The 27,995-nt window shown below is 44.0% G+C and overlaps 1 protein-coding gene across 4 annotated transcripts in view; it reads left to right on the top strand.

The window, feature by feature from the left end:
- LOC144768057 (epidermal differentiation-specific protein) overlaps positions 1-27,995 on the top strand; it is a 187,110-nt gene that overhangs the window by 135,683 nt on the left and 23,432 nt on the right. For all 4 annotated transcript variants that reach the window (XM_078651430.1, XM_078651432.1, XM_078651431.1 and 1 more), the window contains one exon: positions 7,222-7,324. The gene's annotated coding sequence lies outside the window, so the exon portion shown is untranslated. The remainder of the gene's footprint in view (positions 1-7,221; positions 7,325-27,995) is intronic.

The raw sequence follows: 27,995 nt of genomic DNA on the forward strand, positions 1-27,995 counted from the left end.
GGTTGGTTGGGTTCAGGGGCGGTGGGTACTGTCATCTCTGCGGGATAACCTCACAAGCCCAGGTGAGTCTTGTGGGGTACTTGACAGGCTGAGACTGGCAAGGGGAGGTGTATGTACTCAGAGTCATGACGAGAAATGACACACCCAGCAAGTTGGTTGTGTTAAATTGAGAACATTTGAAAGCATTGAAAGAATGCCCATCTTGGCATCTGTGGGGGAGATTTTCACAAGAGCTTTCCTCGCACAAAATTGTTTGAAATCTTGGCATGCGGACACCAGCATCGGAAAGATAGTTGTTGGCACAAAAAAATATGCTTGTGTTTTTTGGCCCAGGTTCGGTGGCGGGGAGAGGGGTTACTTTTATTGTATTACAGGAAGGGGCCCGGGCATGCAGTCAATGGTGAGGGGCATCGCTGGCCCCTTCTGGAGTCCCACATTGCACCTCTCCAAAGCGTCAGACGAGCTGAGAAGAGGCGCCCTCGTGTGGCCTGGAGTGAGCAGCCCCAAACCATGGTCACAATGTAACTGCAGCTCAAGTACCATTAATATTTGAAGTAAGTTTATGTTTTTGAGCTCACTGAGAAGGCCACTGCCTTAGCTCCTACACTGCAGGTATCTGTGCCAGCCACTGCCACGGGTCTTCCTACCCTTCCTCAATGGGCCCATTTAAAAGACCAGCGGCTTTCTTATTTATATACATGTTCTATTTACTACAAGTAAAGAGCTACTTGGAAACATTGGCTGAGTGAGAAAATAAATACCGTGGAAGTCCAGCATGGGCTTTTCACCTTCCAGCTGACTCTCAGGGCGCCCAAGCTTGCGCAGCTCATCCATTCCGGGGGGTCTCATTTATGAGGCTGTGCGTCACTTTTACATCGCCGGTGCGTCACTTTTAGCCCGCCGGTGCGTCACTTTTACGCCGCCGCAGCAGCGTAAAAAATGTGCCTTGTTGCACCATATTTACAAAGTGACGCATCTAGGTAGATGCGTCACTTTGTAAACCCCAGCGCTACATTATCCCTGTGCCAGGTATAATATAGGCAAGGGGGGGCGTTTTGATGCAAGAAAGGGTCACAGAAGTGACGTAGTGAAATCTATAAGATTTCACTGCGCCACTTCTAGGACGCAAATGCGTCAATTTTTTACGCCTGCCTCACAGCAGGCATAAGACTGACGCAGGCCCTTTCACATGGGACAAAGGACACATTGCTGGAGTTGCGTCACTTTTGTGACACACTCCAGGAATGCCTCACTTTTGCGCCATACAGATACGTCAGAAATACTGACGTATCTGTAACTCCTTGTGCCATGATGCATCATACTGTAAATATGACGCATCATTGGTGTCGCAAGGAGGGTGCAGTGAAAAGTGACACATCGCTGTTTTCACGCAGCGATGCGTCACTTTTCATAAATGGGGCCCCAGGCATTTACTTCGCATTCTGCTACTTGCAGTCATGTTTACACCATTATAAATTCGCAGCTGCAAGTGACAAAATGCAAAGCACGAGACTGGACCGGTTCATCTTATTGTCCATGAAAATGGCGTCCTTGAGAGCTCCAGACCCTGTGCAGGTTTATTCTGTACTAAGCCCCTCCCTTGGGCCCAGTTGCAGGGAGACACATTCTGCAGGATTCCTTCCCTCTGCTGCCTGTAAAGGGGCACCCCACAATGCCCATTGTCCTACAGTTTAGTGCCCCAGCAGTTTACCCTCTCAGAAGAAAAGCCGCCCTCACAGCTGCAGCCTTTTATGAGCTCTAAAAGAGATGCTTGTAGGGGCTGAGAGGGAGCCCGGGAGGGGCCGCATAAAGAAGCTTCATGACCGTGGGGGAAGGACGAGGGGCCCAAAAGCCTCGTGAAGAGTTTGCGCTGGATACAACTGAGGTGTGTCATCTGCTGATTCACACAGACATCCACTCACACCATTTGACGCTTATTAGGAGCAAAATGGCCGTACGATTCTTTTTTTAAATCTATTTTTTATTTTACATTAAAACCTTTCAAAATATGGAGCTGATTCAGAGTCTCGCCGATGTAGGGTTCTGCCAAACTCTGGGGCATATTACGAGCAGTTAGCGATATTTATCACTAACTGAGCTTAGCGTTAGTTTTTTTTAACGCCGCGCTTCGCCCAATATTATCGGTGAGATAACGTCCTATTACCAACGTTTATCTCAAAAGCGATAATATTGCAGGCGTTAGCGTGAATATCGCTGGAAAACCAGCGGTGTTCACGCATTAGCGTGCAAATGCTGTTAGCCATGTTATCCACCTCCCATTGGATAACATGGCTAAGAAATGGTATTTGCAGGTGTTAGCGTTTGGCGATATTCGCGCTTAGCGCGAATATTTCCATTGCTTCGCATTTCTTGGTAATAGGCGATAGTGAGGTTAGCGACTGCTTTCAGTCGCTAACCGGTCGGGTACGCCCACTTTGCATGTCATTAGCGATAAATATCGCTGACATGCAAAGCGGGCCCCAAACCGCTCGCTATCGCCTACAAGCTGTCGCTAACTGGTGTTAGCGACAGCTTGGTAATAGGGCGATGGAATTATCGTCGCTTAGCGGCCAAAAACGGACGCTAAAGCGGCGATAATTCAATATCGCCACCCTTGGTAATATGCCCCTCTAACCTTCATGTGTCTTCCTAGATTAAACTTCTGTTAACGACTTCAATTTCACCCCCCAGGTTTGCCCATTGGAGCTAGCGCCTAGTACAGCGCTCCTTTCTAAGGCGCTAGACTCGCGCTTCGGAGGTACCGAGACACAGTGTCACACAGACGTTTTACCATAATACGAAGGTTTATGAATGTCCAAAGACAAACCTGCCCAGCAGCCGCTCACTCACTTCACAACATTCTTGGAACACCTCGCCCCTGAGATCAGCGAGGGAGGCTGTGTGTAGATCCTGCTGAGCCGCTTCTGTCTCGACCCAGTGACCTTTTCCCTCTGGGCCCCTCGGAATCAGCATGGTATCCTGTCTGCGCCTGTGTGTGCTCTGAAGGGGTTGTATTCTGTCTCTTGTCTTGCAAAGCTCTTAAAATGCCTCTTAAATTGACCAGACAGCAATCAATCACGGAGCCGTTGATTGGTGGGTTGAGGGTTTGTTGGCTGCCGAGGGCGAGGGGCTGAATTGACCCGGGGGCCAGGGAGGGCCGGTGTCCTGTCTTATATAAAGAGGGTGTCCGGTGAGTGAGTGCGCAGTGAGACGGACCAACAGACATCCACTGGTGAGTACACTGCATGGGAGACTGCACTTGGCTTTACGAACCATCTCAGATAGTAAGAGATGTTACTAGCGAAGTTCGAATCGATACCTGTTGTTATTGTGACGAAGCAGAGACACTTCGTGTACACTGGCACTTTTACACCCCCACAAACAAGCACAAATGCACGCACGCACACACAGACACACACCACATCCATACACACCAGACACATGAACCAGGCAAACACCTAAACACACACACACTCATGCACACAGACAACACACCCATACAGTTAAGACACACAAGCACACACACATACACACACCACATCCATACAATTCAGACACTCGCACAACACATCCATACATATCACACATAAAATCCTTATTCAAAAATCAAAACACACACACACACACACAAAACACATCCATACACACCAGGCACACACACACACACCCAAAACACATCCATACACGTCAGGTACACACACACACCCAAAACACATCCATACACATCCGACACACACACACAACACACCCATACAATTCATACACACACACAACACATCCATAGATATCACACATAGAATCCGTATTCAAAAACCAAAACATCAGCTTATTGTTTCAAAATACCCACATTTTCGTCTCAAATACACGCTTTTCAATTTACATATATGTATATTCATTCACCAAGCAGTAGCTCCTAGGTTAGTAGGCTGGGCGTCAAACTGACACCCTGTCCCCCTTGACAAATCGGTAATTTTACCGAATCGGTATTTACCGATTCGGTAAATGCCATTGATTCCTATGGGCCTCAAGGCCCATAGGAATCAATGGCAATTACCGAATCGGTAAACACCGAATCTTAACGATTTGGTAATTTTTACCGAATAATTACCTACATGGCATTTACCGATTTGTAAATACCGAATCTGTAAAATTCGGCATTTACGATTCGGTAAATGCCATTTACCTACATATGGCCCAGAGTGTCTTAGTTATGTTGTGGCTCTGCCCATAAGACAACATACCAGAGATTGTGAGGTTGGGTTGGCGCTTCAACAGTTGACTTTTATTCAACATTAGCTGTATTTTGCTTCAGTTTCAACGACAACAATTTGTGTTTGGCTCATCAGGCAATGTGTGCAGTGCTTAATATGGGCTGGTGGTTGCAGGTGGGAACGTTTGGCCTCATGTGTCATCGACAGGCCTTCACTGAGGAGAAAGAGAAAAGCAAAAAATAACAAAGAAGGAGAAAGCGAAAGATGGGAAAATAATGGTACAGGGAGACAGCAGGAATGAAAAAGAAACTGCAAGAGTGAGATCAGTGGGCAGGCAGTGTTTGCTGGTGGATGGAAGAGGTATGCAGTGGAATCAATAATACACACCTTGGTATTCAGCAACCCAACATTTGGCTGCTGGTTTCTGAGGAGAGCTTTGGGACCCAGCAGGCTAGATGTAGGTAAATAGGTTTTACCGATTCTAAAATACCGAAGTTTACTGATTCTGTATTTTAGAATCGGTAAATCCTATGTAGGTAATTAATCGGTAAAAAATACCGAATCGTTAAGATTCGGTATTTACCGAATCGGTAATTACCGATTCGGTATTTGCCATTCATTCCTATGGGCCTGGAGGCCCATAGGAATGAATGTCAATTACTGAATCGGTACCGATTCAGTAAAATTGGGACAAATTCAAGGGTGGCAGGATGTCACTTTGACACCCTGTTGCACCCCGGATTAGTGCTAGTGTGCGCATGTGGAATACAGTATGTCTGTCACATGGCACAGGTGTAAATGCACATTTATGCATTTACATAGGAATTCCTTTTTTATCACCAACTAATAGTTGGTGGAAAATAACGAATTCTTAAAGCCCAGAAGCACTGTTTACAGTGCTTCCTACATCTCATTTACCGATTCGGTAAATACCGAATCGGTAAATGATGATTTGGTAAATACTGATTCGTTATTTACCGAATCGGTAAAATAGCCTCCTACATAGGAAAAAGCTTTTACCGGTCGGTAACGGCCGATTTCGGCCGTTACCGATCGGTAAAAGCCTATCTAGATCTGGCCCTAAATGTTTTACAAATTAAGCACAAACTGTGTGTGATGCTGTTTCTTTTGCAGTGTACATACTGTCTATTTCCACATCAGAAGGTGACAGCTGATGACAGGCCAGATGTTTGCTTCAATCTTTAATCTGCTGCTGTGCCCCACCCTTCTTGCAAGTGTATCACTATAGCTCACCGTGCTCCGCTGCAGAAACACCTGGGGCAGTCTCATGAAGAGTTGAGCTCACTCAGAGTAGAGCTGAGAGCTTGGTTTTAGGTCTGGTCTTTAAGAAAGCTTTAGCTGTCTAAGCAGACTATTCTTTCTCCCCAAAAACATAATACACACATATATAGGGACCTTTATCTGGTCCACTTCATCCATTGGTCAGTTAAAGTGTCATTCACATTTTGCTTTCACCTGCCCAAGGATACAGCATTGGGCAGGGTCATGCCCCTTTAGCCATTGGCTCTTTTCATTTTGAGTGACTGACAAGGCCTGTGCACACCGTTCACATCCATCTGAAAGTAGTTCCATTCTCTTCAGTGAGGAATCTAGTTGAAAGTGTATTTCATTTTTTGATATTAACTTTAAATGTCAGATCGTTATTTTGCCTACACAGTACTTGCTCAATTAGATGCTATTTTATTTTCGATCTGTTTTGAAACTGCTGATGTAAAATGTTTAAGGCACATTATAACATTTAGCTTCATGGGATTTGAATGGTTGGTTAGTGGTATATTCTTGTCTCCTAAATAATAATAATGCATGGCACAAATACAAAGCTCAATATTTAAAATAAATCAGCAACAGGAACACAGTTACATTAGTGACTATAGGCTTACTTCAATATTCTTATTGCAAACATTTGGCTGCACTGTTAAGGCGGCTGCCTATTTGTTTTCTGTTTATTTTGGTGGTATATGATTGTAATAGATAAAAAAGATCTCATCAGCCTGCCGCGTCCAGACCTATTGGCTTTGCCAGTGCTTGTTTGCATTTGAAGTGTCTAAAGTTAATACATGTAAATCAGAATTGTTCTGAATTAATGCATGACATGAGGATAGCACAAGTCAGAATCACTGAAAAGGGATAGGTCTTTCTCTTTGTTCCTCGTGCTGCTTGTAGTTTATTTATTTCAGGGTTATTAGGGGGCCGATTCACAGAACTAACTTAAGACAAAATCCTAAACTTACTACTTTTGGTATTCACAGAAGGCATTTAGTAGTAGTAAAGTTAGGATGTTGTCTTAAGTTAGGATTTTGTCTTAAGACTGACTTAAAACAGACTTAAAACAGACTTAAGTCAGACTTAAGACAAACTTAAGACAAACGTAAGACAGACTTAAGACAAAATCCTGACTTTACTACTACTAAATGCCTTCTGTGAATACCAAAAGTAGTAAGTTTAGGATTTTGTCTTAAGTTAGTTCTGTGAATCGGGCCCTAGGTATGCACCTTAGACACCTCATATGCAAAAAAACGCACAAAAACGAACACATATGTGGTTCTCCGCTGAACCACTGCGGCTCTTCAGAAGACAAATTCAAGGTATGGCTATGCTTGCTATGCATGTTGACCCGTCTATCTCAAACTAAGCTCAGCAGCATGGTGCTTAGAAGGGTCCCACCCACTCAGCTTCTCTCTATGCTATGCCACATGAAGTGTGCTGGTGACACTGGATAGGATGTCTCTTGTGCTTTTCAAGGTTGAGATAAGTTTTGAATGAGTGTGTAAACTTCTTCTCTGGTGTATTGGAGCAGCAAGGATCTCTTTACTGCTCTGTATGTTTCATGGGGGTGTTGAAGTAGTAGATATGTTGTATTGTTTCCCTCATGAACATTCCACAGCAGACAGCAGGGTTTCTCCTGTGAGGCTGTTGATTTCACTTATTCAACTTCGATACACTTACTTAAAATGTTATGTTGTATACATTGTTTCTCTTCTCTTTGTAGATCCAGCCATAATTGTCAGCTGCCTGCTGTGAGACTTGTCAAGGGCCAGCAGAAGTCCACCGGAAGCCAACTAATTGTGTTTGAAAAACCAGTCTGTGGAGAGGTAAGTGTGGTAGCTTTAGGGTCCTGTGTCATAGGTTTCTTATTAGGAAGCAAATGCTCAGGGAGGGGTGAGGCTAGAAGGGGCCTGGTTTCCATGTCAAATGCCTAAGTCTACCTCTTGTGACACCTGAAATAAAGTGTAATAGATTCTACCAGACTTCAATCGAGAGGTTGCCCATACACTGCAGCGACTCCACTATTTTTTAAGAGCATTGTCACATGATGGTTAAAAATCCCTCCTGTAGGCTTTGCAACCGTCTGTATACTGTGATGTGTCATCTATGTCTAAGCACCAGGATACCCGATGAGTGACAGTCATTGCGCTATATAAGAGCACCAATACATACATACATACATACATACATGGTTGCTTTCTTTTATGCTCCAGTGGCATGTGTTAGCAGCCTGTCAGGTGCATTGATTTGTTTTGCAGTGTTAACAAACTCACCATTAGAAATGGATGTTGTCCTAACACCACACTACTGGCTACATGTATGCACGCTAGGCTTGGTGACTAGCACTGCGGTACCCAAAAGGCACTGGATTAGGTGATCCCTGAGAAAAGTGATGTGTACTGCAGCCCCTCCAGGACAACCCTAGCACCTTGCACGGAATGGACCCCGTAGTGCAGGTCAGACACCATAGTTCAGACAGCATGCTAAGAGTCATGGAAGGGAATGATAACTGTGTCCCAGGTTCCAAAAGTTTTACCAAAGAAATTTGGAGAACTGGATAGATGCGAACCATGTTGACAAGGATTGGAAACAAGCCAATGGAAGGAGGCTGGAACTTTCTTTTCTTGTAAAACTGCATAGAGGCTAAATGTATACATAACAGATAATATATTCCAAATAATTGCTTACATTTAGGCAGCTATAAATCAGTTCTTTGGTTTTTCTTGGTATATATATATATATATATATATATATATATATATATATATATATATATATATATATATATATATATATATACATATATATATATATATATATATATATATATATATATATATATATATATATATATACATATTGATTTGTGATCAAGGACAAATGTTGTCCGAAACGTGTCAGATCTGAGTACCTAATAAACAACAGTGCCAGATTTCGTGTGGTTCGTGTTTTCCTGTTCGCCACACGGCTGTGCGGAAGTGCGAAGAATCCTTTGTTCTTTTGAATATATATATCGCAGACTTCGTCTAAAGGCATCCACTCCTACTTCGGACAGACGAACGCGGACCCAAGGTTCTTTGTGCAGTCACATTTTATTTGTTGCCGTGCATCTCCGCCATAATATTACCTACTGGCGGTCGCCAGTAGGTATATATAGTTAGGATTTTTTCTCTATGGGTTTTTTGAAAATTCTATGTCTAATAACTTTGGCGTTTGTGGACGGAATCGGCATAAATTTTCAAGAAAATGGCACATTTAGTTTCTGAGCAGCCCTTGAAAATTTGGGGGGGGTTCGTCCAGTGGGGGCCGAGAAAAAAGGGGGGTCCCAAAACGTGTTTTTAACATTGAGTTTTCCATAGGGCGGTTGGCCTCACTTTTAGCCCGAACGGCTGAATGGATTTGCACGAAACTTGGCAAAATTGTAGGGACTGGTAGCCCGATGTGCCTTTTGTAGGTCTCAATATATGTGCTCCAGTGGATTTTGAGAAATTAACGTTTAAAAAAAGATATATATCTGTAACAGCGGACCGGTTAGCGCTCTGGTTCGCGGACTTTTCGCGCAACGGAGCTTTGTGAAGCGAAGCTGATTGGTTCTCCGGCGTCTGTCAACATTCCAAACAGTCCGTAGCGGCCGCCATCTTGTCTCTCGGTAGGATCGAGAGACAAGAGGAGGTCAAAACAAAGGGGGAAATAACTATAAGGGGGCATAGTAGATCCTCGCTGACCCCCTAGGTTTGATGTGGAGGTTTTAAAAGGGCCCCGCGGGGCAAAAAAAAATAATAAAAATAATAATTGAACGGCTGAATGGATTTGCACGAAACTTGGCAAAATATTAGGGACTGGTAGCCCGATGTGCCTTTGCTAGGTCTCAATATATGTGCTCCAGTGGATTTTGAGAAATTAACGTTCAAAAAAAGATATATATCTGTAACAGCGCTCCGCTTCGCGTAACGGAGGTTTGCGAAGCTGATTGGTCATTCTGTCACTGGGCTATAGTTGGGCTACATCTGGCTGATATTTGGGCTACATTTGTTTTTTTGTGTGTCTGGCGGCCATCTTTGGGCTACATTGGGCTACATTGGGCTTCATTGGGCTACATTCGGCTAATTAGCAAATAGCTCATCGCAAACTAGGAATGGTAAAGAATCGCTATTTATTCCTTAAAGTTCGCTATTTAGGAAATGCAAATAACTTTTATGATACATATGGCGGTTCATCTCTAACAAGATAAGAAGCATAGGGATAGATTTATGATGACTGGCGCATCACCAGGGATGTGTTAGTCATTCTGTGCCGCTGTTCCGTCACCTATGGTGTGCTGCATTTACAATGCGGCGCATCATGGGGCAAAAACAGCACAGATGCGTGATGTATCTGTGCCGTAAAGGTGGCGCATTGCTGGAGTTGTATCGCAAGTGTGATGAAGCTCCAGCAAGGGTCGGGGGTGCCCCTGTCGCAGGGTTTCTGTTCTCACACAGAACTGTGGACAGAGGATTGGAACCTCGGCGAATTAGGGTGTCCCAAAACTCACGTTAGTAATCAAAAACTATTTAGCAAGCTAGGTACAGTGTCACATTGGATATAACAAACTCTCAATGTTTAGACAATCCAGAATATGAACTTATAGTACCTCAGGATACGTGGAACTCATGAACAGTCGGTCGTTATATATTTCTTAGAAACCAGAACATGGAGTTAAGAAGAACACATGTGTATTTGAAATGTTTATTTACTAATGCCGTCTTCTCAGGCGTAGTACCTTAGATAATAAAAGTACACATATTATCAGTAGCAAAATTACCAGCATAGTTACTAGTACATAAAAAGTGAATGGTGATAGTATGTTAACATGCTGTAAATGAATAAGAGTTAGCAACACTTATAAGCAGCCGCGGGCCGTGGAGGGAGTTACGGTGAGGCAGGGAGGCGGGGAGGGGGAGAAGCAGGGTGGAGAATACAAGTACACATATTATCAGTAGCAAAATTACCAGCATAGTTACTAGTACATAAAAAGCGAATGGTGACAGTATGTTAACATGCTGTAAATGAATAAGAGTTAGCAACACTTATAAGCAGCCGCGGGCCGTGGAGGGAGTTACGGTGGGGCAGGGAGGCGGGGAGGGGGAGGGGCAAGGTAGAGAGGGCTCCACCCTGCTTCTCCCCCTCCCCACCTCCCTGCCCCATCGTAACTCCCTCCACGGCCCGCGGCTGCTTATATCTCACCCTCCCTAATACACATATTATATTATTTGCTAAGAAGGTCTCTTTGTGTTGGTTTAGGGCGTGTCCATACTTTAGTGTCTTAGATTTGAAGGAATCACATCAGCATACACCAGCTCTCTCTTCATGTGAACCGCATCAACTGTTGTGTATGTGTGTTCGGCAAAGCAATATAAAACCCGCCTCATGCCCAGAATTGGCAGAAGTTGCACTTATGTTATGAGTATGAAGTCGTGGAGATCAGACCTCATAACAATTCTGTATCGTGTTGTTCTTGAAACTTTAGCACTCGCTGTACAGATATAGTTTAACAAGTAAAGCAGATAGTAGACCAATAACATATTATTCTCATGTAAACCACGATGAACTACTAGGTGGAAAGCTAAAGCAACAACTAAGTGTCGTGTGCAGAAGTTGCAAAAAAGGAAAAATGGCGTTTAAACCGGTAATGAGCCCATGCTAACTTAACACGGTGTAAAGATATCCAGGACCTAGATGACACCTCCTCATGATCCGGAAACGAACTGAATAAGATAATAGAAGTGCCATCTCATGAGAGCAGATTGCAAGTTTATATGTGGACGGTCCGCAAGGTAAAGCATTAAAAACTAGGAAAATTCAATGCTAAAGAAAAATAAAACAGCCAAGTACTTTATCGAGTCTTAAGCCAATAGGCAAGGTAAATAATAAAAACTTGACAAATAAGTCAATGAATTGTCAATGAAATGCTAGTACTCAGCATATCAAACATGAAAAAGGTCTATGACATAACTGTGTATGCAAAATAAGCTGCAACAGCCTCCAATAGGAAGTCACCGTCTTCATCCGAAAACAGTTCAGCCATCCAATTTAAAAGCGGAAAAGAACATACGTGCTCTCCCAGCACCGGATCCTCTATCATCATCAGAGGACAGCTCGGTGGGTTTTCAAGAAAGCTGTGTTCCAAGAAAGACTGTGCTGCCGCCAGTAAATTCCAGGGACCAAGTAGTCCATGCATCAATGCCACAGCCATAATCCTTTCGCCAGGACAAATCAACTCGTGAGTAATGATAGGAGTCATCAGCTGATTAAAGTCGACGTCAGGAGAAACCGGTCCGCAGAGACACAAATCAATGGCCCAATCGAAATCACAGGTCAGGCAGTGAAATACAGGCTGGACACAGGTGAAGTAGGAGAACCGAAAAGATAATCCATATGCCGTGCTTAATATCGCCAACGGCATTGTGCCATAATATTCTAGCATGCGATTGCGGAACAGTGTCAGCAGCTGCAGGGTCGGAGGTTGCATAGGAGGGACATCCATATTTAAAAATGTAAAAAAGCACAAGAGCGTCCGCTGGTAATGCAAGTAAAAATGCAATCCACGAACCAGAGTGGAGAAAATGGAATGAAAGGGAGCAGGGATGACTCCAAAGATTTTCTCAAATGAAGTCACGAGACCACTGGTAACAACTTTAAAAAAGTGTGCCAGGGATTTTGTGGAGGATGCGTTAAAGATAGTCGGAAACATGTTGCTGAAATTGAAAGGCAAACCTGTGTACGGGTGTTCGCTATGTGAAGTACGAAAGTTTCACGGGCCGAACTCAAGGCCACCTCTCTCTGAGACAAAAGAGCTCTTATTCTTGTCATGCCGTTGAAACGTGTCCCAAGGTTGGTATTTGTGGCCAGATTGAAAACTCCCTATGTTCATGTGTGGGAGGAAATAGAACATTTCTGCAGCAAATAACCCGTTCACTTACTGTTACGATAAAAGGAATACTTTTTAATTAACTCAGAACAATCTTCATTATTGAGCATCAAATAACTACCATTTTCCAACAACTTGAACGTGGGGATGATAGCAGGAACTGGCGTGCCTTGCAACACGCAAGCCATATTTGGTCGGTGTTTGTTGCATGAATCGTGTAACTGTATGTGCCTACACATTAGTGAATGATCTGGCGTCTCAGTGCATTCCTCTCCATTCAGATAAACTTCTTGATCATCTTTGAAACATCTGTATGTGTATGGAAGCGACCAGACCTCATGAACAAAAGCACTACCTAAAGGTTCATAAAGACCTATTGGTATATATTTCATACAATTTGAAAACTTATATAAAGCAAAAGGCAGCGTTATTAAACCGTGGATAAGGCATGTTGCCAAAAAACCCGCAATCCTCTGCTGATGATGTCACTGAGCATGTCATGAATGATGTAATATGTGACATCATCAGTAGTGGATTATGGGTAATAGTATCTCTAGTTTACTCCCCTATAGCTGTCTTTCTTTTAACATAAGTGTGTGTTTCCTTCCCTTATACTTACTGTTTTTGGTTCGCTTCCAGTTCGCGTACCAGCGAGCGAACTAGGAAGCGAACTAAGAGAAATAGAGGTTGGCACAGTTCCAAATATTGTACCAATTTTTTAATAACGGGGAGGTAGTTCTGAAAAGAACTTTTTTTTTTATTTTTCTGAACATTTTTTTACTGTTTTTGAATTTTTCGGAACAGTTTTATATTTTTTTGGGTTTTTCTTGGAGGGGGCAATGAAAACGATTCATTGTAAAGGGCTCAACAGGAGCAACAAAACAAAAAAAAGAAGTATTTATTATTTTGGGCGTTTCGGACAAACTTGCATATGATAGTCAATAGCTCTGTTGATCAGAGTGATGCTTCTTTCTCCGTAGGAAATGAATCCATCGCAAAATACGCAGGTGTGTTTTACTTCACCAAATCTCATTTGTATATTTGGCACCATCTCCCTGCCCTCTGGTCCCGTTACTTCCGGTACAACAGATCTTCTGGCCATAATAGGGAGATTATCTAGGTCGTTCCGAAACTGTGCAGCACTGTAGTTGTTAGGATGCCACCTAGTCATATGGCGATGCATTGTGTAGTTTCCGAAACTGTATTTTTTGTCGGTCCCTCTGGACAGTCTATCTTGACATATAAGGCAAGTTACGTATCTTGCATTTACTTTTTTCTGACCTTTGGGAATTTTAAAAAATTGCCAAATGAAGTTTTCTTTCCGGTGAGACGTCTTGGGCTGCTCAGGCAAAAACTGCCTCTCTTCGTGCTCGTCCTCCTGTTCCTCTTCTTCTTCTTCTTGTTGAATTACAACTTGAGCAGGTGGTCCACTCTTCCTTGGATGTGGTGGAGGTGGTGGGGAAGCACCAGCTGAAGCTACTAAAGAAGCCATTGCTCAGTGATCACAAAGGGTCTTTCTCTCACAATGATGAAAGTCAGAGTGAGGAAAGAAGGAGGGATTTTCATCATTTGGGAAAAACAAGAGTTCTCAACCAATCAAAAGTGTTCATTTTAGATTATATGACCTAGTCTTACATCATTAGGAAACCAAAAGTGAAATGAACCAATGAAAAGTGTTATTACCAAGTCACATGACTTGCTGTGTTTACGTTAAGCACTTTGCAGGGCCTCCCGGTTTGCTTCCAGAAACCTGCGCTTTGGCACTCGCTTCGCGTACCAGTTTGCTAACGTAGCACGTCATATGACGTATCAAGCGACAACGTGGAACGTCATGCGGACGGGAGGCGTCACGATGTTGTTTTCTAACGCGGCACTTGCGGTAAAGAAACGTTTACCGGCTCGCGGTCTATTTCGCGGCATCAAGGTCAGCTAACGGGAAGCTTCCCGATTCGCGAAGCGGGAACGAAGAAAAAAAAATATTTTAAAAAAAAATTATTCATAAACATATAAAATATATTTTTGGATTTAAAGAAGAATACATTTTACAGCTACAGATATTAGCTGTTAAAAAACCAATGAAATTCACAGAAAAAACCATAGGTTATAGACCATATATAGTTAGGAATTAGCATTTACAAAACCTTGAAAATTCACTGAAAAAACCATAGGTTATAGACCATATATAGTTAGGAAATAGCATTTAGAAAACCTTATTTTACTCACACAAAACCATTGAAATTCCATATATAGTTAGTTGCACTAACTATATATCGCGCACCTGCAATCCACTGCTGATGATGTCACATATTACATCATTCATGACATGGTCAGTGACATCACTGATGACATCACTGATGACATCTCAAATGACATCACTGATGACATCACTGATGACAACATCCAGTGACTGTATGCTTCTGTAAAGTTAAAATATGTCTTACATATTGAAGAATGAGTGGATGTATAAGTGTCTGGATGAAGGATTTAGTAGGTGCATGACTGACTGTATAAGTGAGTGATTAAATGTGTCTCACTGAGTGCATGGGTTAGTGACTAAACTGTTTTAAATTGTGCATCATTGTGTCTGTTGTTTTGTAATCTGATGCATGTGTTGATCATTAGCTATATGACTAACTATATGGGTTATTGATTAGTTGCCCAAGTATTTGTATGGGAGACTGAGTGTGTGTGTGGGTGTCTGGGAGGTGTATGACTCTGTGCATAGATGTGTGAGCAGTTGATTCACTAGATGTATGGGTTCAAAAGTGCATGTGGAAACATCTGTATGGGCGGTTGACTGTGTGCATGAGTGTATTGGTGAGTGAATGGATATCTCAGTGCTACATGTCAAAGTAAGTACATATGTAAAACACAGTACATGTGATAGTTGACATATATAAATAACTGTGCATAAGAGCCAGTGAATGTGTGAGTGGCTGTATGGATTATTGTGAACTTGTATCAGGGATTGTATAACAGAGTAAATATGTGTTATTATATGTTCCAATAAGTAAGGTGTGTATAACTATATAGTTGAGGAAATCGAGGTGTGATTGATTCTTTGCAAGACTGACTAGGTGTGTGAGTAACTCCATGGATGAGTGACAGTCTGTGAGTGTCTGTTTACACTGAGTGTATCTAAGGTTATATTAGAGTCTGAAGAGGTTCATTGTATCATCACATGAATGATGTCATCAGTGATGTGATCAGTAATGTCAAATGAGATGTCATCAGTGATGTCATCAGTGATGTCATTTGAGATGTCATCAGTGATGTCATCAGTGATGTCACTGACCATGTCATGAATGATGTAATATGTGACATCATCAGCAGTGGATTGCAGGTGCGCGATATATAGTTAGTGCAACTAACTATATATGGAATTTCAATGGTTTTGTGTGAGTAAAATAAGGTTTTCTAAATGCTATTTCCTAACTATATATGGTCTATAACCTATGGTTTTTTCAGTGAATATATATATATATATATAAATAAATATATATATATATATATATATATATATATATATATATATATATATATATATATATATATATAAAAATTCACTGAAAAAACCATAGGTTTCAGGCACATTATAGTTAGAAATTAACATTTAAAAAACATTTGAAATTCACTGAAAAAAACATAGGTTTCAGGGACATGATAGTTAGTTGGACATTTCACTCGTACAAAACCAGTAAAATTTGGCTGTTATAGTTAGTTCAGCTAACTATAACTCGCGCCCCTGCAATGCCCTGCTGATGATGTCACATATTACATCATTCATGACATGGTCAGGGACATCACTGATCACATCACTGATGACATCATCCAGTGACTGTTTGTTTCTGTAAAGTTTAAATATATTTTATATATAATCCAAGGTGTATTGAAGAATGAGTGGGTGTATAAGTGTCTGAATGTATCATTTAGTAGGTGTGTGACTGTCTGTATAAGTGAGTGATTAAACCTGTCTTAGTGAATGCATGGGTTAGTGACTAAACAGTGTAAATGTCTGTATCAGTCTGTCAGTTAGCGTATAAGTGGTTCCATGGGTTGGTGAGTAGCTACATGAGTGTCTATATGGGTTATTGATTGGTTGTCCGAGTATCTGTATGGGTGCCTGAGTGTCTGTGTGGGTAGGTGGGTGGGGGGTGTTTGACTCCCTGCATGGATGCGTGAGTGGGTGATTCACTGGGTGTATGGGTTCAAGGGTGCATCGGTGAGGGGCTATATGGGTGGGTGAGTGTGTGCATGGCTCGGCTGGTGAGTAAATGGATGTCTCAGTGGTACATGTGTGAGTATCTACATATGTGAAAGGCAGTATATGTGAGTGTTGGAGTATATAAATGACTATATGAGAGAGTGAGTGATTGTGAGTGTGGCTGTATGGATGAGTGTGTGCTTGTATCAGTGATTGTATAAGAGAGTAAGTATGTGTTAGCATATGTATGAATAAGTTAGATAGTTTGTGTACAACTGAATAGGTAAGTAAATGGGAGTGTGATTGATTCTTTGCATGACTGACTAGGTGTGAGAGTACTCTATGGGTGAGTGGCAGTGTCGGAGTGTCTCTATATATGTATTAGTGCATAAGATAGAGCTGTATTGTTGAGTCACTGCATGTGTGAGTGACCATATAGGTGAATAAGTGGATGTGTGAGTGTAGACCTAGGAATCAGTGAGTGGGTATGTAGTAACTGGTATTGGTGTGTGTAAGGTTTCGAAAATGGTAGTCTGTATTTTAGAGTGGGTGTGTATCAAAGGTTATATTAGTTTGTGAGGAGGTGCATCTGATTATCACATGGATGTTGTCCTCAGTGATATCATTTGAAATGTCACCAGTGATGTCAACAGTGTTGTCACTGACCATGTCATGAATGATGTAATATGTGATGTCATCAGCAGTGAATTGTGGGGACGCGAGTTGTAGTTAGCCGAACTAACTATAACGGATGAATTTCACTGGTTATGAACCAGTGAAAAGTCCAACTAACTATAATGTCCCTGAAACCTATGGTTTTTTCCTTGAATTTCAAAGGTTTTTAAAATGCTAATTTCTAACTAAAACGTCCCTGTAACCTATGGTTTTTTCAGTGAATTTCAAGGGTTTGTTAAATGCTAATTTCTGACTAAAACGTCCCTGAAACCTATGTTTTTTTCAGTGAATTTCAAAGGTTTTTCACATACTAATTACTAACTATAACGTCCCTGAAACCTATGTTTTTTTTAATGAATTTGGAAGGTTTGTTAAATGCTAATTTCCAACTATGCCTACAGAGGTAGGACATGTGCAGAAAGAGGAAGAAAGGCACAGAAAGAAGCAAGAGAATTGCAGAAAGAGGCAACAGAAGTCCAGAAAGACGAGCAAAGGTGCAGATGCAAGCAATAGATATGCAGAAAGAACCAACAGAGATGCAAAAAGAGGCAAGAGGGGTACAGAAAGAGGCAAGAAAGGTACAGAAAGAGGCAGGAGGGGTACAGAAAGAAGGAAGAGAAGTACAGAAAGAAGCAATAAAATTGCTGAAAAAAGCACTAGAGGTATAGAAAGAAGCAAGAAAAGTACAGAAAGAGGCAAGATGGATGCAAAAAAGGAAGGGGCAGAAAGAAGCAAGAGAGGTGCAGAGGGAAGCAAGAGAAGTACAGAAAGAAGCAAGCGAGGTGAAGAAATAGGGAAGACAAGTGCAGAAAAAGACAACAGGGTGCAGAAAGAAGCAACTAAGGTGCAGAAAGAGGCAAGAGTGATGCAGAAAGAAGAGAGTGAAGTGCAGAAAGAGGCAACAGAAGTGCAAAAAGAGGGTTAAATGGCACGCAGGGCTCTGGAACCGGTGTCAGTGCACCTGCTGCACCAATAGATGCTGCGCCTCTGGGGGGAGCTGACTTAGACTCCACATTTCTGCTCTCCATATGAGTGCACTGAAGAGGTGACATACAAAAGCTCAGCAGGTTGTGTTCTCTACCTCCTGAGATGTGTGAATCAGTAGGTGCCACTCAGATCCTCATCATACTGAGGTCGGCAAAAAGAACATCACTGAGCAAGACAGCTCACATTATTTTTTAAGATGAATTTTCCATATAAGGACTTAGAAGCAGTCTGGTACTGTACAGGGTTAAAATGCCTGTCCTGGCACGGGTAGCACCCACGGGAGCACAATTCATGCACAACTTTTGTTTCTGTTGTGAGAACTGGAATCTGACCTTTTTGTGAAACTTTCAGCAGAGGAAGCTCCTTTTAGCTGCATATTTATATAATCTTCATTGAAGCAGTTAACCTTTTGTGTCTGGTAACATTACCACCCTGTTTACTGTGCCCAGAGCACTTGCCACTGCCAAGAGAGGCATTCTTCACTGTAAACATCCCCTTGCAGTGTTTGTGGGCATTGTGCATGAAAGTGTCACAATAACTATCTGAGCTTTCATCCGCAGTGACTAAAACTCAGGGGTTAATGCCAAAGCCTCGTTTAGGCTTGCACTGAGAGGCTATAAGGATCAGATCAAGCGGGCCAAGGCGGCTTTTTTAGAAGCCAGAAGCCTCCCTGACTCAGGCGACTAATAAATCCCAAGCCCTGTTCAGAATTGTCAAGGATCTGTCACATCCTGCCTGTGCGGCCAATACGGTTCGTGCGTCGCAGGTTCTCTGCGACTCGTTGGCACTTGCTTTCGAGGAGAAGACTGCCAAGATCCTGGAGGGTTTAACACATCCCTTACCTGCGGCTCCCGGCCTGGGAGCTCCGACTGATATGCCCAGTCGACCCCGGACAAGTGCTGCTGACCTTGGTCTGGGAGCTCCGGGCAGTTCACCCAGTCGACCCCAGCCGGTCGGTGTGGGAGCTCCGGTGGAAAGGCCCAGTCGGCCCCAGACGGGCACTGTTGCCCTCGGTCTGGGAGCTCTGGGCAGCTCACCCAGTCGACCCCAACCGATTGGTGTGGGAGCTCCGGCGGAACTGCCCAGTCGACCCCAGACGGGGACTGTCGCCCTTGGTCTGGGAGCTCCGGGCAGTTCACCCAGTCGACCCCAACTGATTGGGGTGGGAGCTCCGGCGGAACTGCCCAGTCGACCCCAGACGGGGACTGCTGTCCTTGGTCTGGGAGCTCCGGGCAGCTTAGCCAGTCGACCCCAGCTGAGGACTTTCCCTTCTCCTTCCTTTGAGGAATTCTGTAAGGTGGCTCATTCGGTGTCCTCAGGGTCTCCGCTCGATCCGCTGCCCCCCAAATTTTGGAAGGCTTTCCACGCAGAACTCTTCTTGCCTTTGTTCGCGATCTGTCTCCAATCCTTGGAGTCGGCGTCGGTGCCAGAGTGCTGGAAGTTAGCAGTGGTGTCACCCCTGCTGAAAAAGCCAACTCTCCAACTACAGGCCGATCTCCCTGCTCCCTTTCCCGATTAAGATCCTGGAAAAGTGGGTGACCCGTTCACTCTCAGGCTTCCTGGAGAACATCGGGTGGTTCGATGAGGCCCAGTTTGGCTTCCGCCCCGGACACGGGACGGAGTCCGCGCTGGTGACCGTGTTGGACAACCTTCGTTCGCGTGTCGACAGTGGTCGGGCAGCCTTTTTAGTGCTGCTCGACATGTCGGCCGCGTTCGACACGGTCTGCCATCGGACCCTGGTCAGGAGGCTGGAGGAGTGTGGGGTCACTGAGGGGGCTAGAGATTGGCTGATATCCTATCTTGGCGGCAGGCAACAGTTGGTCTCACTTCCGCCATTTAGCTCGGAGCGAAGGAGCAAAGGACAGGGGGTTCCACAGGGCTCGGCCATCAGCCCTATATTGTTCAACCTGTACCTTCGCCCTTTAGTCCAGCTAATAAAATCTTTCGGTGTCTCGGCATTTAATTATGCCGATGACACCCAGCTGGTTTTCTCTCTGGAAGGGAACAATGCGGTGTCGCTGGATACCTTCCATCGCTGCATGGCAGCCACAGCGGACTGGTTACGAGCTAACTCCCTGCAATTTAATGGCTCAAAGACGGAGGTGCTCCACTGTTCCACTGACCGGATTCCGCGGGCACTTCCTGAGAACTTTTGGCCTAGCACCTTCCTCGAACCAGTGCTGGCAGCGGAATCAGCCCGCAATTTGGGGGTGATGTTTGGCCCTAATTTACAACTTGACATACACATCAATAAAACCACTGCAACGTGTATGATGCTGTTACGCATGCTACGCAAAGTTCTGCCCCTTCTCCCCGCTCAAGCCAGGCCGGAAGTAGTCCGTGGGACCATACTAAGTCGCCTTGACTACTGCAACGGACTTCTTCTGGAGGCTCCAAAAAATCTGACGGGGAAGCTACAGCGGGTGCAGAACATGGCCGCCAAGCTGGCTCTTTCCCGCCCTAGGTCTAGTTCTTCCACTCTTGCTCTACAAGACCTACACTTGCTCCCGATAGGTTTGCGGGTACAGTTTAAAGCTGCATGTCTGGTGTTTAAAGCTGTACATCTTTTGGGCCCCATTCCTCTGCAAAACATGTTTGCCTGGTACTCTGCTCCACGGCCCCTTCACTCTTCATCAGCTCACCTTTTGGTGGTCCCAAGGTTTCAAGGAGTGAGGATGGGTGGTCGCTCCTTTAGTGTGGCCGCGGCCAAATTTTGGAACTCCCTCCCACTTTCTTTGAGGAGTTACAAGGACTATTTCCCGTTTAGGAAAGCATTAAAAACTTACTTATTTCCAATAACGGTTTGAGCGGTTTAAAGTGCATGGTGCCTTGATCAAAGCGCCAGGATGCCCTCCGGGTGACAGGTTTTGCGCTTTATAAATATATTAAATAAATAAATAAATAAATAAATGCTTTTGCTGCTGCATTCTGTGTGCAATTCATCTGTGGCTGTGTCAAAGCTCTGGCACAGCCTTTCATCTTTCAGTGATTGATTGATTGATGGCTTCCGGGATGCAAAATGGGAATGTTGCTTACTAGCAGTGCTTCGACGCTACAGCCAATAATTAAAAGATGAACAATTAGCCAAGACTTGTCCCTTTAACAATCAGCGCTAGAGCAATGAAAACCTGCCTCTCTTCTCCTTAAAGAGTACCTGACAGTGAGCGGAAAGAAGATACTAGGGGCATATTATCAAGAAAGGGCGCTACATTATCGCCGCTGTTATCGGCAGGAAACTGCCGCTAAAGCGGCGATAATGGGCTTGATAATATGCCCTTGTGAATTCTCATAGCAGCCCAGGTTAACACCAGAACCTGGGCTGCTATGGGAATTCACAAGGGCATATTATCAAGCCCATTATCGCCATTTTAGCGGCAGTTTCCTGCCGATAACAGCGGCGATAATGTATCACCCTTGCTTGATAATATGGCCCCAGATTGTTTTACAAACCAAAAACCTCATGATTTTGTAAATGTGTGCTGACAGTTTAGCTGCTCCACATCACAGCATGTCACACATTAACACTCCTTCCTGCATTGGAGTTTGTATACCTTTAATAATGTGCCAGTGCATCCCGTTTTGACTACTTCGGAGCGCTTTATGCAAGTTGACAAAGCAGAGTTAATTATTCAACGTATAATATTTGCAGCCATTAAGGTCTCTGAATTCTGCAATGTTAAGTGCAAGGTGATAATAATTTCCACAGGATCACACGGTCTGTTCAAGAGGGTGAATTAGGATCTCAGGCAATGTCGTCTTGCAGCGAGCTTGACCACTTTTCAGCTGAAGCTCAACTATCTCAGCTGTGTCTGAAATCGCAGACTGACATCTCGGCTGATCAGGGTCAGATTGGGATCCCAATTCGGCCCAGGCACTGACTGAAAAAGTGGCCCACATTCGCTGGGCATGGCCCACATTTGCTGGGCATGGCCCACATTTGCTGGGCATGGCCCACATTCGCAGGGCATGGCCCACATTCGCTGGGCATGGCCCACATTCGCTGGGCATGGCCCACATTCGCTGGGCATGGCCCACATTCGCAGGGCATGGCCCACATTTGCTGGGCATGGCCCACATTTGCTGGGCATGGCCCACATTCGCGGGGTCTGGCCATATTCTCGGCCGTGCGCTTTCATGAAACACACAAGGAAAGTAACTGAAAGGATATTGTTCTTGGGAAGGACACAGGGCCAAGGTGACTATGGGCCATATGTATGAACACATGTTCCTATAGGCACAGAATGGGTAAAAACCTTTGATACATCTGGCCCTATATCCTACAAGCTGAACAACTGAAAAACAGCGAGGTCCCTTCCTATTACAAAAGTTATTCTCCAGCGCTTACCAAATGATTCCCCAGCCTTCCAGGGCAGGAGCATCTGAAAAGCAGCGAGGCCCTTTTCTATTACAAAATGATTCATCAGCTTTCCAGAGCAGGAGCACCTAAAAAACAGCAAAACCCCTTTCTCTTAAAAAGTTTTCCCCCGGCCCTCCAGGACAGGAACACCTGAAAAGCAGCGAGACCCCTTTCCATTACAAAATTATTCCTCAGCCCTCCAGCGCAGGCGCACCTGAAAAACAACAGACCCCTTTCCTTTCTACTACAAAATGACCCCCCAGGCCTCCAGCGCAGGAGCATCTGAAAACATGGAGGCCCCAGCTATTTGTAAATTACTCAGCCCTCCCCAGCCCTTCACTGCCTCAGGGCAATGGCCTGCTAGGAGAGGGGATACAAAAAATACAGCTGCTGGGCCATCCATGAGGGTGGGGGGAGGCTAAGGTGAAGATGGTGGGAGTTCCCTACATCACCTGGCCCCCACAGGGAGACCAACGCTTCCTCGCCCACTATGCCCTGAATGAGAAGGGCTGTGGGCGAGGGGTTAAGGCAAACACTGTTTCAGGGCTGCGTGGGCCCCATGGGGGTGAGGTGAAAATGGCTCAATGGCCTGAGCAACACCTTCCCCCTGGTAGGCCGATTCTTGCACACAATCACCTCTCCCCCGCCCACCATCAGCGTGATTGCTTGGCAGGGCAGGGGGACAAGGAGAAGCCACAGCTGATCATCTCTGAACGTCCGCACAGCGAGGCTGCTTTCCTCTCCCTGTCCAGTGCTCTCTGTGGACTGGGAAAGGGGGAAAAAAAGGCCCACAGAGTGCACTGAGACACCGGCCCTTCGGCCAATGCCCGAGTGCCCGCAGTACCAATCCATCCCTGCGGCGTATGCCTGATGACACCTGACAATATCTGTGCAAAAATAATGAGTTTCAATAAAATTGTGTTAATATAGTGCCTGGACAGGTGCATTGGTGCAGTGCGGACCATGCACAGATAAAGGTGTGCATGTGCAAGCTTCCTGGGGTACGTTTTAGAGCGGGGGAAAGCAGCGCAGTATGACTCAGAGATCATCATGTATGTATAGAAAGATCAGCAGGTGGGAGAAATGGAGAAAAAGTACACAGTAGGACAGCGTGCTGTGCAGGAAAAGGATACATGCTGGAGCGAAATGTGTAGTTTTGAAGAGCTGTTCAACTCAGTCGTCTGCCCTCTACTTTTTCCGCTATAGACCTGTCAGTAGGTTGAGTATTCGAGACCTCTTGTATATACTTTAGTATATACTTATTATATACTTATAAGTGTATGTACTTTGTGGGCTCTGGAGATCAGCCCTAGGACTTGTCTGCTTCCACTTAGGGGCTTTTTTTCTGTTGAACTGCCTCTACTTAACTGTCTTGATAGAAAACGACCAGCAGAGGTCAGCGAAATACCAGAATTTCTTTCTGCTGAGGGACTTTCTTTTCAAAAAATTTCTGGCATCTGCCCCTATTTAACTTTCTTGATAGAAAATGACCAGCAGAGGTCAGTAAAATGCCAGAATCACTTTAGCATTCTCTAGATTCCAGTCCATAGCAATTGTCAATAATATTTTTTACAAACTTGTATTTTCATGGAGATGACCACCGAAGGCCCTGATTTTATATTAAAAACAGACCAAATATTAATATCTTCGAATTAGGGATGTTTATTTTTCTGTTAAGTCACAATGCGCAATAAAGCATCCAAGGACCTTTGAAGTCTGATTGTGGTCCGATTGTGGTCTGGTCCACCTAGCGCAAGGTAAATAGTAATGGTTTTCTTTTCACGCACATTGTAGCACTACAATAAACAGCAGTAAATTAAGGAAGAAATGCATCAGAAAAAGCATGCAATATGTGGCGCTTTAGCACAAATAAATAAAAAATGCCATTAGTTAAACACAGTGCTGCATGAAGCTCAGCATACAAGCATTGGTAACATGGTAACATAGCACATGAAGTGCAGCGTCGGAGAAACAGGTGCCCTGCTGACATATGAAGTGAGGAAAAGCAAGTAAAAAAGTGCGCAGGAAGGAACAGTAAGCAAACAAGCGTACTTATACTTGTAATTTGACCGGTGCTCCTCAGCCTTGGAAGGAAGTGAGGTGTCGGCTGCAGGAACGAAACAGGATGCAGCAAGGAAGAGCGACGCTGGCAGGCAGCAATACAGTCTTTTATTGATTACACCAGGTCTTGCAGACAGCGCATGCATGCTGATGCTTATTGAATACACCAGGTCTTGCAGACAGCGCATGCATGCTGATGCTTATTGAATACACCAGGTCTTGCAGACAGCGCATGCATGCTGATGCCTATTGAATACACCAGGTCTTGCAGACAGCACATGCATGCTGATGCTTATTGAATACACCAGGTCTTGCAGACAGCGCATGCATGCTGATGCTTATTGAATACACCAGGTCTTGCAGACAGCGCATGCATGCTGATGCTTATTGATTACACCAGGTCTTGCAGACAGCGCATGCATGCTGATGCTTATTGAATACACCAGGTCTTGCAGACAGCGCATGCATGCTGATGCTTATTGAATACACCAGGTCTTGCAGACAGCGCATGCACGCTGATGCTTATTGAATACACCAGGTCTTGCAGACAGCGCATGCATGCTGATGCTTATTGAATACACCAGGTATTGCAGACAGCGCCTGCATGCTGATGCCTATTGAATACACCAGGTCTTGCAGACAGCGCATGCATGCTGATGCTTATTGAATACACCAGGTATTGCAGACAGCGCATGCATGCTGATGCTTATTGAAGACTCAAAAACACAAAATACCCCGAAGTCTAAAAAGGGAATACAAATGGCCATCAACCAAGACTCTATTCAAGTGTGCAAAAAATATACAAAAATTGTATGGATTCCCATCACTCACCATTCCAGGTGACTTGCTTCATCATCTGAGTCTCCTTTAACAGGGCTACAACTCCACCCTAATGATGGAGGAGCCCAAGGATGTTTTCAAATTGAAAAAACAGATGTGAGCGAGTATGTTAAGAAAGTGTATGGGAAAGTGCAGTGCTGTAAGTGATGTGAAATTTAAAATTGAGGCGTAGACAGACCCTAGAGTTTATTATTGTCTGTTACGGACAAAGGTTAAAAAACTGTGCATGAAGACAGTTTCAACAGATAGCTGTCTGTAACTATTCAATTGGTCAACATGTTTCAGCAAAGACAGGCAAAGATCTACCTGATGCTTTCTTCAGGACCCAATTAATAACAATGCTACTGCAACATGAAGTGAACATATATATAGTGGAAAAAAATAACAATAAAGGATACACTGTGAAGGAATATAGTTCAGCAGTCTATTTCTCACAGTATTCAATTCTCGTATCTTTTGAAGAATCTGTAGGAGATACAAGAAATACCAAAAGAGTCTTGGAGGATGACATACCTGTCCCTTAGAAAAGTCTGTGCATTACAAAGTTATCATGTCAGACTCGCCCTCAAACTGGGCTCTCATCCACCGAATCTTACCTCAAAAGTGTGGAGAAAAAACCTCAACCCACCTGGCAACAGCTCAGGGCAAACGCTCCTTTGCCCTGAGCTGTTGCCAGGTGGGTTGAGGTTTTTTCTCCACACTTTTGAGGAAAGATTCGGTATTCAATTCTCGTATCTTTTGAAGAATCTGTAGGAGATACAAGAAATACCAAAAGAGTCTTGGAGGATGACATACCTGTCCCTTAGAAAAGTCTGTGCATTACAAAGTTATCATGTCAGACTCGCCCTCAAACTGGGCTCTCATCCACCGAATCTTACCTCAAAAGTGTGGAGAAAAAACCTCAACCCACCTGGCAACAGCTCAGGGCAAACGCTCCTTTTTTTTTAACCTTTGTCCGTAACAGACAATAATAAACTCTAGGGTCTGTCTACGCCTCAATTTTAAATTTCACATCACTTACAGCACTGCACTTTCTCATACACTTTCTTAACATACTCGCTCACATCTGTTTTTTCAATTTGAAAACATCCTTGGGCTCCTCCATCATTAGGGTGGAGTTGTAGCCCTGTTAAAGGAGAGCCAGATGATGAAGCAAGTCACCTGGAATGGTGAGTGATGGGAATCCATACAATTTTTGTATATTTTTTGCACACTTGAATAGAGTCTTGGTTGATGGCCATTTGTATTCCCTTTTTAAACTTCGGGGTATTTTGTGTTTTTGAATGTCTCAAATGGGGCTATATATTCCGTGAAGTCTTTAAACGTTGGCCTCTGACCCTACCTAAATTTTCCTGTGTTATGTTCTTGTGCAGCTACGGCTGTGGGTCGGTGATATAGGTCTTGCATTTGTATTCGAGACCTTAGTTGGGAGTTACACGAATTGCGTGACTCTGCTCCGTTCTGTCATTTCTCTATTTGTCTGTTGGCACTTTAGTGCCTTTTTACCCACCCTTACTTCAATATGGCAGAGATTTGGGGTTTGGCCTATGAAGAAGACGAATTACAGTCCATCTTGTCTTTGAACCCCAGTAATTTAGACAATCTTCCTTCTACATCGGCCAGTAATGAGGATGAATGGTTTAAAGTTCTAGGCTTAAAGAAGTCGCATTCGCGCACGGTTGTTCATGGCTTGGCCATGGCAGAGTACTTGAGAGGCAACTGTGCTCCGACTGGTTTGGTGGTGACAAACGCACCTAGACTGTTTCTCAAGGATAAACAATTCCTGAAAGACTGGTCAATGATTGCATGGCGCTGCACACGCGACTGGCTCATTTTAATTATCAAGACAGCCAAGCGTGTGGCAGACACCATATTGATCGAAATTCAGGTTTTAGAAACCCAAATTAAAACAACTATCAGTACGTCTTTTAAGAAAAAGCAAGACGAAACAAATAAAAGCAACAGAGAATTCAAAGACAACATTCTCTTCACAAAAATTGAGAAATTTAAAAAGGACCTTGCTAAATTCACTTTTGATAAGGTATATCCATACACGAGCGATAGCTACGTGCCCCCTGAATACAATACCAAAGGGCACAGATTAGGGTCTACATATGGTTCATCATCATCAGACGATAGATCTAACTCCAGTGACTCAGATACATCCATGAAAAGTGGGCAACAAGGGAGAGGGAGAGGAAAGAACTACCAACCAAAATGGCGAGGTGGCCCACCTAATCATTACCAACAATGGTGGCAACCCAACCCATGGCAACCTCCCTTCCCCACAGGCCCTATCTGACCAATGGGAACCAATGGGACCAATGGGTCCTTTTCAACCAAATTATTCAGGAAATTTCCCGAATCAACCTTTTTTAGGATTTTGCCGGGGATTCCCGAGGGGGAGACGCAGAAACCAAGGAACACAGGTCCATTGGAGTCCACCAGCAGTGCCCGGACTCTACG

This window comes from Lissotriton helveticus, chromosome 7 (genome assembly GCF_964261635.1).
Source record: "Lissotriton helveticus chromosome 7, aLisHel1.1, whole genome shotgun sequence".
NCBI classification, from domain to species: Eukaryota; Metazoa; Chordata; class Amphibia; order Caudata; family Salamandridae; genus Lissotriton; species Lissotriton helveticus.